Source organism: Lithobates pipiens, unplaced genomic scaffold, assembly GCF_037356315.1.
Source record: "Lithobates pipiens isolate NorthernLeopardFrog02 unplaced genomic scaffold, aLitPip1_a1.2 Scaffold_16, whole genome shotgun sequence".
Classification (NCBI taxonomy): domain Eukaryota; kingdom Metazoa; phylum Chordata; class Amphibia; order Anura; family Ranidae; genus Lithobates; species Lithobates pipiens.
The window spans coordinates 271,381,174-271,400,631 of record NW_027507748.1 but is presented as its reverse complement, the minus strand read 5'-3'; the positions used below and the strand labels follow the sequence as shown (position 1 = coordinate 271,400,631).

Below are 19,458 nucleotides of genomic sequence, written 5' to 3'. Positions count from 1 at the left end.
GCAACCCCTCTTCTTTGAACATCACTCTGTAAACATCTGGGAACAGAGGAGACCGGTTGCTGGATTTTCTGGAGAATTGTCCCATTCTTGCCAGATATAAGATTCTAACTGCTCAACAGTCCTGTTTTTTTTTTCTTTGTTGTATTTTTCATTTCAGGGTACGCTAAATATTTTCAACTGGTGAATGGTCTGGACAGCAGACAGACCAGTTAAGTGCCTTGAAAAAGTATTTATACCCCTTGAAGTTTCCCACTTTTGATCATGTTACAACCAAAAACGTAAATGTATTTTACTGGGATTTTAATGTAATAGATCAACACAAAGTGGCACATAATTGAATTGTGAAGAAAAATAATAAATGGTTTTCCAGTAGTTATTATTAAATTAGTAAATAGAGTCCACCTGTGTGAATGCAGGGTCCTGGGTTCTGTAAAACTTTAATGTCTTTGCAATATTATGTTGCAGAACAATTAATCTGAAATTGTTTGACCATTTTGAAATGTAGCTTTTCAGAGATTGGTGAACCTCTGCCCATCTTTACTTCTGAGACACTTATGCCGCGTACAGACAATCGGACATTCCGACAACAAAATCCTGGATTTATTTCCGACGGATGTTGGCTCAAACTTGTCTTGTATACACACGGTGTCACGTACCTAGTAGTTGAGCCCGGAATGCAGGGAGCGGCCCCTCGTATCCCCTGGCTAATGAACCCCTGGAGATGGAGACAGGTATTCAAAAGTTCAGAGGGCACAAGTGCCTGACGGATGGAGACCGGTCCGGATAAGCAGCAGGACACCGACAGAGAGTAGGTAGAGCTGGCGGTACTTGACTAAAGTAGGCAGGCACAAGTGGATAGACTGGCAGGCAGGTGGACGTCAGGAAGTACAGGAAACCCAACGGGTAAACAGGAACAGCAGGGTCAGGTGCAGGCCGGGTCAGCAGGGATCGATCAGCGAGGTACAAGAGGATGAGGCAGAGACGTGGTCAGACAAGCGGAGGTCGTAGGCAGGCAGTAACGGATCAGGGTCAAGGAACAAGCCGGGTATCAGGAACCAAAGTAACGGGTGCAGGTACAGAAAGCAAGGTCACGGACACGCTGTAGACTGGACAGCACAGATGGGATGGAGCAAGTGCCTTAAGAAGTCCTTAGGGCGCCAAGACGGTCGTACGACGGGTCAGCGTGCCCCCGCGAGTAGACGTGCGCCCGTTCGTGACCCCACGTGCACGCGTGCGCTCGTTCATGTTGACGCGAGTGCGTTCGTTCGCTTTAGCGCGCGTCAAGGGGAAACCACGGGTTCTCAATGGCAGGCTTCTGCGGGTAAGTCTCCTGTGTACGACCGGAACGCCAGGGTGATCGTGACATTGCCCCCCCCCAAGGGGCAGCCTCCGGATGCCCAACTGAGCCATCCTATTCGGGTGGGAATTCTTGAAGGCACGGATGAGTCTCTTAGCGTGGATGTTAGCTTCTGGCTCCCAGGAGTTCTCCTCAGGTAGGAAGAGACCTGGTTCTGTCTCTTCCTACAGTCCAGAATGGCTTCAATTTCAAACTCAATTTCCCCATTGACCATCACGGGTTCCAGAGGACTGGAGATTCTGTCAGCGAAGGGATCCGGGACTGCAGGTTTGAGAAGTGACACATGGAAGACTGGATGAATTCGAAAGGATTCAGGAAGTTTGAGTTCAAAAGCCACGTCGTTTAATTTCCTCTTGATCGGGAAGGGACCCACGAATTTTGGGCCCAACTTCTTGGAGGGGCAGGACAGTCTAAGGTTCAAGGTGGACAACCAGACCCGATCCCCAACCTTAAGATCCAGCTCCCCTCTTCTCCTTCTGTCGAAGACTTCCTTGTTGTGCTCCTGTGACTTGGTCAGAGTTTCTTGTAAGAGCTTGTTATTCTCTTCAAAGAAGTTAAGACTCTCCTGAACCGCTGGTACCGAACACTCGGGAAGACTGCCAGACAAAAACAATGGATGGAAGCCAAAGTTCGCATAAAAAGGGGACTGCTTGGTGGCCGAGTGGATTGTGTTATTGTAAGCGAACTCAGCCATCGGTAGAAGAGAGACCCAGTCGTCTTGGGAGAAGGACGAAAAACAGCGAAGATACTGTTCCAGTGTCTGATTCGTCCTCTCGGTCTGACCGTTGGTCTGCGGGTGGTAGGCTGAGGACAGGCAAAGGTCGATTTTCAGAGTTCCACAGAGCGCCCTCCAAAATCTTGAGGTGAACTGCACCCCCCTATCAGATGTGATGTTGGCGGGAATGCCATGGAGTCTCACAATCTCCTTAACAAAGGTGTTAGCTGTCTCTGCGGCTGAGGGGGTGCCCTTCATGGGCAAAAAGTGAGCCATCTTGGTGAGTCTATCGACTACGACGAAGATCGTTGAATGGTTCTCCGAAGGAGGGAGTTCGACGATAAAATCCATGGAGATCATCCTCCATGGTCTATCAGGAACAGGTAGCGGTTTTAGTAGACCCTAGGCTCTCGACTTGTTGCCCTTGCTCCGAATACAGGTGGCACAGGCCTCCACATACCTCTTGCAGTCGTCCTTCATCCGTGGCCACCAGAATGTACGCCTGAGTAATTCCAGGGTTTTGAATACTCCAAAGTGGCCAGCCAGAGGATGGTCATGACAGGAGGCCAGAACCAGAGTCCGAACTGCCTGGGGAACAAAGATCCTGTCCCCATGCCACAGAAGGTCACCACTGGAGGATAACGGGGTACCGGATGGAGGTGTAGCGCCTATGGAAGCCTGCTTGACTTGAGACACCACATCCCCCTGGAGTAGGAGAAAGTTCCCAGCAGAAAGGATGGTATCAGTAGGTGGCAAACTCTCCGGCTGACTGAACATGCGGGATAAAGCGTCTGGCTTGGTATTCTTGGATCCGGGACGGTAAGTGATGTGAAATGCAAATCTCGAGAAAAAGAGTGCCCACCTGGCCTGACGAGGCTTCAATCTCTTAGCTGTCTTCAAGTATTCCAAGTTTTGGGGTCGGTATAGACCAGGATTGGGTGGATGGCCCCCTCCAGCAGGTAGCGCCACTCCTCGAGTGCAGATTTAATTGCTAATAACTCACGATCTCCGACGTCGTAATTCCTTTCGGCCTCTGACAATTTGCAAGAAAAGAAAGCAACCGGATGGAGTAAGGACTTGGGTCCCTGCCTCTGGGAAAGTATCGCTCCGACCGCTATTTCTGACGTGTCAACTTCGAGGGTATATGGTAGAGCGGGATCGGGGTGCTTCAGGACCGAGGCAGAGACAAACAAATCCTTCAGGGTCTTGAAGGCCTCTTGTGCTTCGGGGGTCCAACGGAACCTTTGGCCCTGCTTGGTCAGCCCGGTAATGGGGGCGATAATAGAAGAGAATCCCTTTATGAATTTGCGGTAGAAATTAGCGAACCCCACAAATCGCTGAACTCCCTTCCTATCGGAAGGGGCAGGCCAGTCCTGAATTGTGGAGATCTTCTGGGGGTCCATCTCAACCCCTCTTACCGAGATGACCAGGCCGAGGAACTGGATACTCTGCTGTTCGAAAACACATTTCTCGGGTTTGGCGTATAAACCGTGAAGGCGGAGACGGGTCAGGACCTTCTTAACATGTTCCCGGTGGGTGGCTAGAGTGGAAGAAAAGATTAAGATGTCATCCAGGTAAATAATTACAAACAGATCAAGATAATCTCTAAAAATGTCATTGACAAAATGCTGAAACGTGGCTGGGGCATTACACAACCCGAACGGCATCACTAAATATTCGAAGTGCCCGAAGCGGGTAGGGAAGGCTGTTTTCCACTCATCACCCCTTCTAATACGGACGAGGTTGTAGGCACCCCGGAGATCCAGCTTTGAGAACAACTTAGCAGAACCCAGTCTCTGAAAAAGCTCAGGTACTAACGGCAGGGGATAGCGATTTTTAATGGTGATCTTGTTCAGAGCCCGATAGTCCACACATGGGCGTAAAGAGTGGTCTTTCTTTTCCACAAAGAAGATCCCAGCGCCAGCCGGGGAGGTAGAGGGTCGGATAAATCCTTTTTCAAGGTTATCATCCAAGTAGGACTTCAGGGTACTCAGTTCAGACTCGGATAGAGGGAAGATTCTTCCGAAGGGGATTTCTGCCCCCGGGAGCAGTTCTATAGGGCAGTCATATGGCCTATGGGGAGGAAGAGTCTCTGCCCCCTTTTTACTGAAGACGTCTAGAAAAGCATGATATTCCTTGGGCACAGCTTGTCGGGTTTCATCATCTGCTTCCAAACAAAGAAGGGCCGAGGAGTCCCCGTTGGGAGTCGGGCAACAATGCTGGAGACAGTAGTCCGAAGGGAACTCAATTATTCCAGTGGCCCAATCAATGCGTGGGTTGTGTGCTTTCAACCAAGGCATACCTAGAATGATGGGGAACAGAGGAGACTGGATGACGTCTAGGCATAGAAGTTCTTGGTGAGTCCCGGCGATGACAGCGGATAGGGGACTAGTCTCCTGAGTCACTGGTCCTGATCCCAAGGTAGACCCATCGGCCAGGTATACCGAGAGCCCCTTCTCTCTCGGTCTAAGGGGAATCCTGTTCTTCCGGGCGAAGGACGAGTCTATAAAGCCACTGCACGCCCCGGAGTCAATAACTGCGTGGGTTGGAATAGTCCTTCCTGGAAGCTGCAAAAGAACAGGAACAGCCAGATGAGAGGTGTTATCAGACAACACGGGTGAGGGGACAGGTGGAACAAGGAGACACTTACGCATCTTAGCTGGGCAAGAGCGAACAAAGTGCCCTGGTTCTCCGCAGTACAGACAGAGGTTGTTGACCCGGCGACGTTGGCGTTCTTCTGGAGTCAGAGATGGACGGAGTAGCCCCAGCTGCATGGGTTCCGGGGTGTCCAATGTGGATGTGGCTGGAACAGGAGGAGTTGGGTGGATGGAGCTAGGCACCCGTGGTAGCATCCAGATCGGGCGAGTAGCTGTGGAAGAACATTCTTGGCGGCGCTCTCTCAGGCGCCTGTCAATTTGGACAGAGATGTCTATCAGGGCTTCCAGAGTCTCGGGAACGCCCACACGTGCCAACTCGTCCTTCAGAGGCTCAGAGAGACCCATGCGGAACTGATACCGCAGGGCCGCGTTGTTCCAGTCTGTGTCTGCGCTCCAACGTCGGAATTCCGAAACGTAGTCCTCCACAGGCCTGCGACCTTGTTTCAGGGCATGTAAGGCTGCTTCTGCGGTTGCAGCGAGTTGGGGATCCTCATAGAGTCTAGACATTGCCTGGAAGAAGGTATTCATGGAGTCTAAGGATGGGTCCTTACGTTCCAACAGACGGTGTGCCCAGGCCTGAGGTTCATCCGTCAGCAGAGAAATGATAAATCCCACCTTAGTCGCCTCAAGGGAGAAGGTCCTAGGTTGCAGAGCGAAATAGAGTTCGCAGGAGTTGCGGAAGGCTCTGAACTTGTTCCGGTCTCCCGCGAATCGTTCCGGGGTTGGGACCCTGGGTTCGGGTGGCAACATCACCACTGATGGTGGGGCATGGGCCCCCGGAGCAACTGGTAAAGAAGCAGATAGCGCCTGGACTTGTTCTTCCAGTCTGCCGTAGCCTTCCTGTAAACTTTTAACTGCCTGAGTAAGGCCGGCCAGATGGTGGCAAAGTTCGTCCATGGGGGAGGCTCCCTGCGCAGGCTCGGACATGGCTGTCCAGTACTGTCACGTACCTAGTAGTTGAGCCCGGAATGCAGGGAGCGGCCCCTCGTATCCCCTGGCTAATGAACCCCTGGAGATGGAGACAGGTATTCAAAAGTTCAGAGGGCACAAGTGCCTGACGGATGGAGACCGGTCCGGATAAGCAGCAGGACACCGACAGCGAGTAGGTAGAGCTGGCGGTACTTGACTAAAGTAGGCAGGCACAAGTGGATAGACTGGCAGGCAGGTGGACGTCAGGAAGTACAGGAAACCCAACGGGTAAGCAGGAACAGCAGGGTCAGGTGCAGGCCGGGTCAGCAGGGATTGATCAGCGAGGTACAAGAGGATGAGGCAGAGACGTGGTCAGACAAGCGGAGGTCGTAGGCAGGCAGCAACGGATCAGGGTCAAGGAACAAGCCGGGTATCAGGAACCAAAGTAACGGGTGCAGGTACAGAAAGCAAGGTCACGGACACGCTGTAGACTGGACAGCACAGATGGGATGGAGCAAGTGCCTTAAGAAGTCCTTAGGGCGCCAAGACGGTCGTACGACGGGTCAGCGTGCCCCCGCGAGTAGACGTGCGCCCGTTCGTGACCCCACGTGCACACGTGTGCTCGTTCATGTTGACGCGAGTGCTTTCGTTCGCTTTAGCACGCGTCAAGGGGAAACGACGGGTTCTCAACGGCAGGCTTCTGCGGGTAAGTCTCCTGTGTACGACCGGAACGCCAGGGTGATCGTGACACACGGTCACACAAATGTTGTCGGAAATGCCGAACGTCAAGAGCGCGGTGACGTACAACGCATACGATGAGCCAAGAAAAATGGAGTTCAATAGCCAGTGCGCCTCTTCTGCTTGATTCCGAGCATGCATGGAATTTTGTGCATCGGAATTGTGTCCACACGATCGGATCAGATTTTGTTGTCGAAAAATTTGAGAACCAGCTTTCAAACTTTGTCGGAAATTCGAACTGGAAATGTCTGATGGAGCCTACAAACAGTCGGAATTTCCGACAACAGGCTCACATCGAACATTTGTTGTCAGAAATTCCGACCGTGTGTACGTGGCATTACTCTAATATAAGATGCTCTTTTTATACTCAATCACACTACTTACCTATCGCCAAATATCCTAATTAGTTGAAAAATGTTCTTCCAGCTCTCCTTAGGCCAGTCATGCATGGATCAAAATTCAACTGGTTCAGCAGGCACCGGCTAAATTTCAATCTATGTATGGGCTTTATTTTTTATTTATTTTATTTATTTATTTTTTATTTATTTATTAATATTTTTATTTTATTTTTATTTTTATGTATGGTTGGGTTTTTCCCAAACAATCACTTTTGTCGGCTATAGCCAGCAACAGTGATCACTGTATTCTTTCCCCCAAAATATAAAAAAACACATAGGGAGAATTCAGTAAGTCAGCATTGGTTGATGGAAGTCACCAGAGTTCCTTTCATTTACTAAGCTCTGGAGCGACTGCTCTTGCAGAGTGCAACTGCACTTTGAAAAGTGCACAGTCTATTTGCCTTTAGTAATTCAACCCCTGAATATCAACCAGAAAATCCAGAAAAAAAAAAAAAATACATAATACAAATGTTATAAACTGAGTTGCAGTTCAGTGAGTAAAATAAGTATTTGAGCCCCAAGCAAAACAAGACTTAGTACTTGGTAGAGAAACTCTTGTTGACAAGCACAAAGGTAAGACATTTCTTGTATTTGGTTACCAGGTTTGAACATCTCAGGAGGGATTTTGGGCCACTCTTCTTTACAGATCTTCTTTAAATCCTTACATTTTCTTGTCTGTCCCTTAGCAACTCGAAGTTTCAGATCCCTTCATAATTTTTCTATAGGATTAAGGTCTGGATACTGGCTAGGCCACTACATGAGCTTAATGTGCTTGTATCTGAGCCACTCCTTTGTTGCTTTGGTGGTATATTTTGGGTCATTGACATACTAGAAGACCCATTCATGACCCACCTTCAATGTTCTGGTTGAGAGAAGAGGGTTCTCATCCAAGATTTTACAATACGTGGCCCTGTCCATTGGCCCCTCAATGCATCAAAGTCGGCCTGTAACTTTAGCAGAGAAACAGCCCCAATGCATTATGTTTCCACCTCTGTGCTTGGCTATGGGGATGGTGTTCTTAAGGTCATAGTCAGCATTTTTCTTCCTCCAAACATGGTGAGTCAAGTTAATGCCAGAGAGCTTAGTGCTGCGGTCAAATGAGACCACCGAGGCTTGATGCGCAGATTGCTAGGCGGCGAGGAGGGATGACGCCAAAAGGGTGTGACACGTTTCCGAGCAAGCATGCTGCGTGTTTTGCGGCAGCCACGCTCCTTTTTCAAGCATAGTAACTGGGATAGATGGCTGACCTTATAAAGCGCAGCAGAGGGAGGGGCCAAAACAATATGATAGGACTTATAAATAAACATGCTGAAGACTAAGTAGTGGGGCAATGGCCATAGGGACTAAAAATAATATACACAATAAAATAAATTACATTAGATTTTCCAAAAAGAGAATACATACAAAACAAATAAGTATTGAGCATGCAGCAGTGGGAAAAATCTTTGATTAATGCTAAAAGAGGTCTATCCACATAAAAGTCTGATTAATCATCAATAGTCAAAGATAGTATTGGTTGGCAGCTATAATGTTAAGAATCCAATTAAAAAAAGCTAGCAAATAAACTGAGCTAGATATAATAATATAAGTGTGGCCCTATAAAAAACAATATAAAAGAAATTTGCATGTATGCAAACATGTATACAGTATATTCTACACACGTACATTATATCATGATATATATATATACAGTATATCATATATGGCTTGTAAGATAAACAATTCTGATCATTACATATCTAACATGGAATAAGCATTTATAAGGTAAGGAACAGGTAAGGCATAGGGAGAAGATGAGAAAATCATAGGGAAAAAAAAAGTGAAGAGGGATGGGGTAGAGGGAGAAAGAAAAAAGAAATAAAAAGAATACAAGAAAAAAAGAGTGTGTGTGTGTGCGTGTGTATGTATATATATATATATATATATATATATATATATATAGAGAGGGAGAGAGAGAGAGAGAGAGAGAGAGAGAGAGAGAGAGAGAGAGAGAGAGAGAGAGATAGATGGAAAGGGGCTTAAGCAAAGGAAAAAAAAGAGAGTAATGTAATCCCTAGATGGGAAAATGCTAATTATTGTAGACAATTTAAAAAATACATATAATGTTAAAAATGTGGATATGGTAGTTTACCTAATGAACATAATTGGTAGAGACATCTCCCATCAACAGCAAAACTGTGTTGGGTAGATGGTTGGCTTATGAAGATGGGAGGATCTTCTGAATGATGAACATAGATTCCAGATCACATAACTACTATATACTACATTATAGATACTCATAAAAAGGTGAACCCTGCTACCCCCCCCAAAAAAGGAAAAAGACTCCTGGGAAAAAAATGATAAAAACTATTTATGTCAGAAATTGGCTTGGGCAAGGAAAAATGAAAAAAACACATAGTACATACTGAACTGGAATAGGAAGCCTAGAAAAAACTATAGCAATGTTAATTCCCTCATTAAAACCTCCTGGTGAAAGGGCATCAAGGTTATAAATCCAGAAGGTTTCTCTAGCACATAATTTTTTGTAACATTCAGCCTCAGGAAGACATCTGGGCATCTGTTCGATGACCCACACTTGTAGTCCCACTGTGGATTGTTGGTGAAACTCAGCAAAATGTCTGGGACAGTATGCTGATCTTTTCCCTCTTTTATAAGTCTTCTATGCTGGCCAGAACGCTGCCTTAATGGGGGGATGATGCGGCCAACATAGATCAATTCACAGGGGCAAGTGAGCCCACAGACAACAAAGTCTGAGGAGCAGTTGTAGATATTGTCCAGCTGGTAGGTTTTTCCCTTAGAGCAAAAGGATTTTTTTAACATGCTGGACAAACTTACATGTTTTACAAAGTGTCAGGAACCATAAAATCAGACTGAGACAGAAGTACAGTTAAATCACACGTGTTTAAGTAAAAAGAACAAATGTAGTCAAAACATAGCCAAAGTTCAGTAAAAGTAAAAAGAACAAACGTAGTCAAAACATAGCCAAAGTTCAGTAACCGGAAACGAATAGTCAGCCAAGCCAGAAGTCAGGGATCAAGTAATGGAACAGCAAGTAAGATCTGGAGCCAGAAGGGATATCCGCAAAGCCGGCCTTTAAACAAGAATGCAGGAGATGTAACCAAGGTGAAGGCAGAGCTCCTCTGGACTAGACGGCTTAAGTAGGCAGGACTGACAAGCAGGATCATCAACAGCTGAGTAACTGTGGAGAGAGATGGGAGCTGGCAATTAGCCAACAGCTGAGCAGCCAGCTCAAAGAAGGAGCCCAGCCCTGATAGTACCCCCTCCTCGCTGACCCCTCCCCTTCGGAAGACCACCAGGCTTGAGGGGAAAATGTCTATGGAAATCACAGAGGAGGACAGGGGCACGTACGTCCAAGGATGAGACCCAAGAGTGTTCCTCGAAACCATACCCTTTCCAATGCACCAGGTACTGTTTGCGCCCACGGAACCTACGGGATTCAACAATGGACTGTACTTCATACTCCTCATGGTTCTCAACCTGTACAGGGTGAGGACGTGGCACCGAGATGGTAAAGCGGTTGCAGACCAAAAGGTTTTAATAAGGAGACATGAAATACATTAGAAATGCGCATATTAGAAGGAAGGTCTAATGCGTAAGCCACTGGGTTAATCCTGTGAAGAATACGGAAAAGCCCAATAAACCGAGGTGTGAACATGAAGTCGGAGGTTTGCGAGATGACAGCCAGACCCTGTCCCCAACCTGGTAGGAAGGCACGGGCAGGCGTCTGCAGTCAGCATGGAGTATGTAAATATCATTAGCATGACACAAAGCCTCCTGGACTTGTTCCCAAGTGGAACAAAGACCACAGAGATGCTCCTCTAATGCAGGAATACTCCGCGGAACAAATGAGTCAGGCAACATGAAAGGTTGGAAACCATAATTTGCCATAAATGGGGACAATCAGGAAGCAGAATTCAAGGCCCTGTTGTGAAAAAACTCTGCCCATGGTAATAGGTCTGACCAGTTGTTATGATGGTCAGAAATATAGCAATGTAGCAATTGTTCCAAGGACTGATTGGCTCGTTCTATGGCCCCATTGGACTGTGGGTGATACGCAGAGGAGAAAGCAAGCTGAATTCTCAACTGTGCACAAAAGGCTAGCCAGAAAGGAGACACAAACTGACTACCCCTGTCCAAGACAATCAACTTGGGTAGCCCATGTAAGCGAAAGATCTCCCAAGCAAAAATGGAAGCCAGTTCCTTAGAAGTGGGCAACTTCTTAAGTGGAATACAATGACACACCTTTGAGAACTGGTCAACCACCATAAGACCTAGACCTGAGCAGCAAGAATTTTGTCACCCAAAAGAGAAGTGAGACTGGCACGAACCGGAGCCAGAATACGATCAGGAGGAATCATAGGAACCGGAACGGACTCCAACTTGGAAGTGGAGGAAAATTACCATGACAAGGAGTTAGCCCTTGCATTCTTAGTACCGGTTAAGAATGATACAATGTAATTTAAACGTGACAAGAAAAAAGCCAATCGCACCCTTCTGTGAGAGAGACATTTAGCCTCAAATAAGAATGTGAGATTCTTATGGTCAGTAAGAATGAGAACTGGCACAGTGGTACCTTTGAGAAGATGTCTCCATTCTTTCAGGGTTAAAATAATCGCCAACAGCTCTCTGTCACCAATCTCGTAACTGCACTCCTCAGGTGACAATTTCTTGGAAAAGTAGCCACAAGCATGCATAGCGCTCTCAGAGAAAGGACGTTGAGACAGAAGGGCACCAACACCATTCTCAGAAGCATCAACCTCCAGGATAAAAGGTGACTTAGGATCAGGATGTGCCAAAACAGGAGCAGAAACAAAGGCAGCCTTGTACCTTGTTCAACCTGGTTGATGCGGGTGCCTGCACAGAGACTGGAGCAGCAGCAGTGTCGGCCTGCAACATAGGATGTTTTGGGGCTGGCCACAGTGGGAGATTTCAGATGAGCCGTGTGACTCAGGAGTGTTTGTAACGACATGGCGAACTGATCCATGCAGTGATCCAGTTCATCCAATCTGGAAAAAATATTACCAACAATTGACTGCATCTTCTGAATTCATGGCTTTCGCCTACTGTCAAGAACCATGAAATCAGACCAAGACAGAAGTACAGATAAATCACACTTGTTTAATAATAAAAGTAAAAAGCACAAACGTAGTCAAAACATAGCCAAAGTTCAGTAACCGGAACGGATAGTCAGCCAAGCCAGAAGTATGGGATCAAGTAGTGGAACAGCAAGCAGGATCTGGAGCCAGAAGGGATGTTCTTTAAACAGGAATGCAGGAAATAGTTTCTAGTGATGTGACCAAGGTGAAGGCAGAGCTCCTCTGGATTAGACGGCTTAAAGCGGAGGTCCACCCTAAAATGGACCTCCGCTCATCGGAACCCCCCCCCCCTCCGGCGCCACAATTGGCACCTTTCAGGGGGGAGGGGGGTGCAGTTACCTGGATAATCCAGGTAACTGCACCCACTTCCGGGATAGCTGTCTGCGGAAAGGGGCGTAGATTACGCCCCTTTCCGCAACTGCCCGCCCCTTTGCGCAAGTGCCCCGCTGCCTGCTGGGAAACACACAGCTCCCAGAGGCAGCGGGGACCGTCCGGATTGCGCCGTGCGGCTCGCGCATGCGCAGTAGGGAACCGGGAAATGAAGCCGAAAGGCTCCATTTCCTGATTCCCATACCCAAGATGGCGGCGGCAGGACCCGACAGACGACCTAGCGATCGGCTTCGGGTGCCGACATTGCGGGTGCACTGGACAGGTAAGTGTCACTATTTTAAAAGTCAGCAGCTGCAGTATTTGTAGCTGCTGGCTTTTAAAAAAAAACAAAAAACGCGGAGTCCCGGTGGACTCCCGCTTTAAGTTGGCAGGACTGACGAGCAGGATCACCAACAGCTGAGTAACTGTGGAGAGAGATGGGAGCTGGCAATTAGCCAACAGCTGAGTGACCAGCTCAGAGAAGAAAGGGCTGAGCCCAGCCCTGACACAAAGAGCTTTTTGGCACTGATACATACCTACAAGGGGTATCAGAACCAATGAGCTAGGTCTGGTGTCTGGTTTTCTCAGGGCAACCTTATTTTTAAGATTGTGAGCTTTACGGTAAGTGACTCTGGGATTTTCTGGGAGGGTGGTTTTGAGGTGGGGGTCTTGTTGCAATATGTTCCAATGATTAGCAAGGATTCTTTCCTTGTTTTTATATTGAAAATGGAATGTAGTAATGAATCTGGTGGAATGGTCACCAGATAGAGCTGTTTTTGGAGGTTTACCTTTTAGATAAATTTTATAGGCTTGGTCTACCAGTCGTTCTGGGTACTGTTTATTCAGAAAATGTATTTTAAGGGCCACACTCTGTTCCACATAATCCGTATCTCATATGCAGTTTTGTCGCAGCCGACAAAACTGTCCTTTGGGATATTTTGAATCCACTTCAGGTAATGGCAGCTATTGTGAGGTAAAAAGGAGTTGCCCACAGTGGGCTTGGTGTAGTTTTTGGCATAGATAGTATCTTATAAATGACCCAATTCTAGATCCAGAAAAACCAAAGTGTTGGGGTCTGTAACATACAGTGGTGTGAAAAAGTGTTTGCCCCCTTCCTCATTTCCTGTTCCTTTGCATGTTTGTCACACTTAAGTGTTTCGGAACATCAAACCAATTTAAACAATAGTCAAGGACAACACAAAATGCAATTTGTAAATGAAGGTGTTTATTATTAAAGGTGAAAAAAAATCCAAACCATCATGGCCCTGTGTGAAAAAGTGATTGCCCCCTAAACTTAATAACTGGTTGGGCCACCCTTAGCAGCAACAACTGCAACCAAGCGTTTGCGATAACGTGCAATGAGGCTTTTACAGCGTCCTGGAGGAATTTTGGCCCACTCATCTTTGCAGAATTGTCCTAATTCAGTTACATTAGAGGGTTTTCGAGCATGAACGGCCTTTTTAAGGTCATACCACAACATCTCAATAGGATTCAGGTCAGGACTTTGGCTAGGCCACTCCAAAGTCTTCATTTTGTTTTTCTTCAGCCATTCGGTGGTGGACTTGCTGGTGTGTTTAGGATCATTGTCCTGCTGCAGAACCCAAGTTCGTTTCAGCTTGAGTACACGAACAGATGGTCGGACATTCTCCTTCAGGATCTCTTGGTAGACAGCAGAATTCATAGTTCCTTTTATCACGGCAAGTCTTCCAGGTCCTGAAGCAGCAAAACAGCCCCAGACCATCACACTACCACCACCATATTTTACTGTTGGTATAATGTTCTTTTTATGAAATGCAGTGTTCCTTCTACGCCAGATATACTTGGACACACACCTTCCAAAGAGTTCCACTTTTGTCTCATCGGTCCACAGAATGTTGTCCCAAAAGTCTTGGGGATCAACAAGATGTGTTGTGGAGAAATTGAGATGAGCTTTGATGTTCTTTTTGCTCAGCAGTGGTTTTCTCCTTGGAACTCTGCCATGCAGGCCATTTTTGCCCAGTCTTTTCCTGATGGTGGAGGCATGAACGCTGACCTTAACTGAGGCAAGTGAGGCCTGCAGTTCCTTGGACGTTGTTGTGGGGTCTTTTGTGACCTCTTGGATGAGTCGTCGCTGCGCTCTTGGGGTAATTTTGGGCGGCCGGCCACTCCTGGGAAGGTTCACCACTGTTCCATGTCTTCGCCATTTGTGGATAATGGCTCTCACTGTGGTTCGCTGGATTCCCAAAGCTTTGGAAATGGCTTTATAACCCTTTCCAGACTGATAGATCTCAATTACTTTCTTTCTCAATTGTTCCTGAATTTCTTTGGGTCTCGGCATGATGTGTAGCTTTTAAAGATCTTCTGGTGGACCTTACTGTGTCAAGCAGCTCCTATTTAAGTGATGCCTTGATTGTGAACAGGTGTGGCAATAATCAGACCTGGGTGTGGCTAGAGAAATTGAACTCAGGTGTGGACAACCACAGTTATAGTATGTTTTAACAGGGGGGGGCAATCACTTTTTCACACAGGGCCATGATGGTTTGGATTTTTTTTCACCTTTAATAATAAACACCTTCATTTACAAATTGCATTTTGTGTTTACTTGTGTTGTCCTTGACTATTGTTTAAATTGGTTTGATGTTCCGAAACACTTAAGTGTGACAAACATGCAAAGGAACAGGAAATGAGGAAGGGGGCAAACACTTTTTCACACCACTGTATGTGAATGACAAACCGCAGGGGTTATTGTTGCAATGGTTGACGAATGAGGGGATGAGGTCGACAAATCCATCCTAAATGATAATATTGTGGTTGTATCTTCCGAAGAAGACAGTGTGGGCAGAAAATTTTCTGTTGGTTCTGTTGCCAAATATAATTGGTTTCCCAGTAACCCAAGGCAGGTTAGCATAGGAAGGTGTGAAATTGGCCTCTATGGCAGTGTCCTGCAGCTGCAAATAGAAATCACAATCAAAATTAAAGTAATTATGGGTTAGACAAAAATTGGTTGCTTCCAAAATGAAAGCTGCCTGTCTAGGGTTTAAAAATGGATCCTTTGCGAGGAAAAATTCCAGAGCTAGCAAACAAAAACTAGGGGGCATGGAGGTATATAAAGAATTTACATCTAGGGAAAGCCACACATAAGTGGATTCCCATTTATATGGAGATAAAAGTTCCAAGAGATGTGTACCATCTCTGATGTTCGATTGTAGCTGGTGGACCAGTGGCTGTAAATACTGATCTATATATTAACTGAATCCCGTGGTCACACTGTCCATCACACTGTCCGTCTACCTAGGGGGCATTGTTGTTTATGGTATATGTGGTATTGTTAGAGAGAAGCCTGATGGCTTCTGCTACATAATTCACTCTTTGTAAAACTATCCCTCCTCTTTTATCAGCAGATTTGATGATTGTGTCTGTAACTAGCATCAGAGATTCTAAGGCTTTAATTTGTAAAGGAGAGCGATTGTGGTTATTAAGGGTGGTGGTGGAAGATGACTGACACAGTTTTTGGAAGTCGGCATATACAACCCTTAGAAGCTCTCTAGGTAGGGGCCTTTAGAATGACCGGGATAAAAAAACTGATTTTTGCTTCAGTGAGGCGTGGACTATAGGAGGAGAGGTAGCTAGATGTTCTGTAAATAAGTTGAGCGAGCCATCTTCTATAGAAAGTAAATCCAAGCGTGTCCGGACGTGGGCGATGGCGGACATTTGTATAGGGAGCTCCGGACCACTGCCGCTAATCCACCACCATCGGAGCACTACAAACCCGGGTTGGTGCACAAAAACCTGCCTGCACAGTTCCCTGAGGTCCCTAGAGGCGCCCCAGGTCGATATTGCCCAGGATTGCGGGCAGCCCACGGAAAGAACAGTCTTCTGGCCCTCCGCGTCCGTCGCCATCTTGCTACTCCGGGGCCGCCACCATCTTGCTGCCCAGAGGCCTACCAGAGTCACCGCCGTGGAGGCAGAGGTAGGGGACTTTTAACTACCCCCCGTACTGGAGCGGAGACCGGCAGAGCACGTCCTGGAGGCCTCGCTGGGCCCCGGTGACGCGGCGGTCCGCTCCGGCCTAGTACGGCCTAGTGCAGCCTGCGCATCCCCACTGTTTCCTGGGGCTGCGTCCCCGCCAGAAGACACTGCGGCCGGTCCGGCCTTCACCGGTGGCACAGACCACCTCTCCACGCTTGCTCACTCAGTCCTCTGGGCCCTAGCCCCTGCCTGGAGTGCCGCCACAGCCCGTGGCTTAGAGGTTTTGTAGGCTGTGGCCTGTGACACCGTGCACTGGACTATCTATACTCCTTAATAAGCCCAGTCTTCCAGCCACACAGCAGAGCCTCTCTTTGCATGCCCGCTATTGTACTGAGAGAGACTGCTGGTGGGCTTTGTCTTTGGGGAAGGCTGGTTTGTGGAACTTCAGGGACGTATCCGACTGCCCCTCAGCGACATCTCTGGACCAGGGGTGGAAGAGGAAGGGTGCCAACAGAGGAGTCCATGCTACCCTTAACATGATAACACCCTGCTCCGGTGGCTGCAACCTGATGATGGTTGGGTGAAGACAAGCCCTGGGGGGCCCCTGCCTGACCCGGAGCATACAGGCCACAACATAACTCCATCAGATGTGAACTCAGCATGAACACTCCCAAACGAAACCGGTATCCAGCGTTTCAGAGGGAGCCTGTGCACTTCAACTGGTACCATCGCCATCCCGCCTTGGGGGCCTCACACGGAAACAGTCCCCCCTGAGACACAGATCTTCCCCACTGCACCCACCTCAGACCCCCTCTTAGGGGCTCCAACCGTGTCACGGTCTGAGATGGCCGGCTTGACCCCAGACCAGGGAAACCTGGATGACCTTCGCAGAATGCTGCGGGCCCTGCCTACGAGGGCGGACATTGAGGCCCTCCCCACGAGGGCGGACATTGAAGCCCTAATCCTGCGGATAGAAGAGACACACAACAGAGACATACAAGAGGTGAGAACGGAGCTGCACGCAATAGAAGACCGGGTGTCCTCAGGGGAAACCCAGATCACTTCGCTGGAGACTAGGGTGCAAGCCCTAGAACATGCGCAGGATTCTCATGCAGCGGTAGCACAGGAGATGCAGCTCCATCTGGAGGAAATGGAAGACCGCAGTCGCCGTAATAACTTGTGACTGCGGGGACTCCCGGAGGCTACAGGCCCAGAGGATTTGGCAGAGACTGTTACCGCTATCTTTCACAGGCTCCTGGGCTCCCTCCCTGGAAATTGATCGGGTTCACCGTGCGCTGGGCCCCAGATCTACCGACCCGGCAAGACCCCGTGATGTTCTGTGCCACCTTCATAGATACGCACAGAAGGAAGTACTCCTGAAGAAGGCATGAGAACATGGGGTCATCGACTTTGATGGAGCGCAGATCCAGATACTCCCGGACCTATCCAGGGCCACACTACAGTGCCGTGCCATGCTGAAACCGACCCTTGAAGTTGCGAGGCGCCATGGCTGCACATACAGATGGGGCTCCACCTAACAGTCATCTTTCGCACGGATAGTGGCTCCTTCACACTACGCACATCAGCGGACCTCCCTGCCCTCTTTGCTTTCCTGGGGGCAGAACCGGTCCCGGTGCCGAACTGGTTAGCAAGGATCCAGCGCCCTGCAGGCTGCTTAGGCCCACCATCAGGCAGACCTGCCCTACCAGCTCGCTCCCGGAGGTCCCGAGGTCGGTCCTGCACCCCGTCCACATCTGTTAATGGATCGTGTGAGACATGACGGCACCCTTTAGCACTTCTTATGTTGTTCTGCACTGGTTGAAATTTACACCCCTCATTAGCATTACTCTCCCTTGATCGGCATCCCCCTCTTCTGGACTTTGCCCCTGCCCTATACGGCTGCTAGCGCCATGCAGGAGATGCATGGAGCGGTGCCGCGCCTTGGCGACCCCGGGCGTACCTACATGTCTGTTCACACCTGTGGGCATAGTGAGGCCACCCATGCAACACTTTGAAGAGGCGCTGACGGCCCCCTGGACGAACGGGGCAGCTTTCAACCTCAGGGACCCTCAAGGCCCATCTGCCTGGTCCTCACGACTGTTATACTCCTGAGGACGCCCGGAGTATGGAGACATCCTGGAACTTGTGTGGGGATCGGGTGGGTCACTGTGGCAGGTATCGTGCTGCAGTTGGGTGGGGGCTGGGGGCTGATATCTGACTTTGGGCTGTGGGGTGGGGGATGTTGGGGTGGGGCCCTCTGTTTTCATCCTTCCTCCGTTCCCCCCCATCCCTACTTCCCTCTCTCCCCCGCCCCCCCCCCCCTCCATGTATCCCTCTTTTCGGGATTTGCTGTTGTCTCCGGGAGGGTGCAGGGGAAGCTGTGCCAAACTGACGGGCAAGGGGGAATGTTGGTTTAGAGATGTTTTATGGTTTATGCCTAGATCTGTGGTATGTTTAGCTTTCACGAATCTTGAGAGGTTTCTATTCTTCTACCCAAACCAGTCCTGCCCGCATGGGCATCACTCAATTGTACACATCTACACATGCACCTAAGGCCTGGGGCCGGGGGGGGTTGGGGAGACTCCCCGTTGGCCTGCGCTGAACGCTCCCCCAAATAGGTTGATGCTTTTCATCCAGCTATACCTGGTGGGCATTGAAGCAGCCAATTGCTGCATTCTAGTTCTCCAGCTCCGCTGGACAGTGCTGACTGAGAGTTCTTTCCCTCTCGGCCACACCCCCGTACGTTCCTGACCCCTATAACCTATCACTATTACTCTCCACTGACACAATCTCCCACCCACACATCTTTCATCCTCTCTCCTCCCCCTTCCCACTCCTCCTACCCTGACCCGATCATGGATGTGCTTAACACTGTTACCCTTAATGCGAAGGGACTCAACGTCCCCGAGAAGAGACGCATGCTGCTGAACGACATAAAATGACAGAACGCTGACATTGTCTTAATACAGGAGACACATTTTAGGGAAAACAAGTTCCCTATCTTGAAAAACAGATACTACCCGACAGTCTATCACTCCACATACACGGAGGTCAAATCTAGAGGGGTCTCCATTCAAATAGCGGCCAGAGTACCGTGGACTCTGTTAAACTTAACAACAGACCCAGAGGGAAGGTTTTTATTCCTTAAAGGCCTGATGGGTGGTGTGAAGTTTACCATTGCTAACTTATACGCCCCTAACAGCAGACAAGACCTGTTTGTGAAAAAACACTTAAACTTACTTCAAAACTT

General features: G+C 48.5%; 1 protein-coding gene across 3 annotated transcripts in view; it reads right to left on the bottom strand.

Moving 5' to 3' along the window:
- Positions 1 to 19,458, bottom strand: part of ITPR3 (inositol 1,4,5-trisphosphate receptor type 3) — a 406,280-nt gene that overhangs the window by 200,268 nt on the left and 186,554 nt on the right. The gene's annotated exons all lie outside the window — the stretch shown is intronic.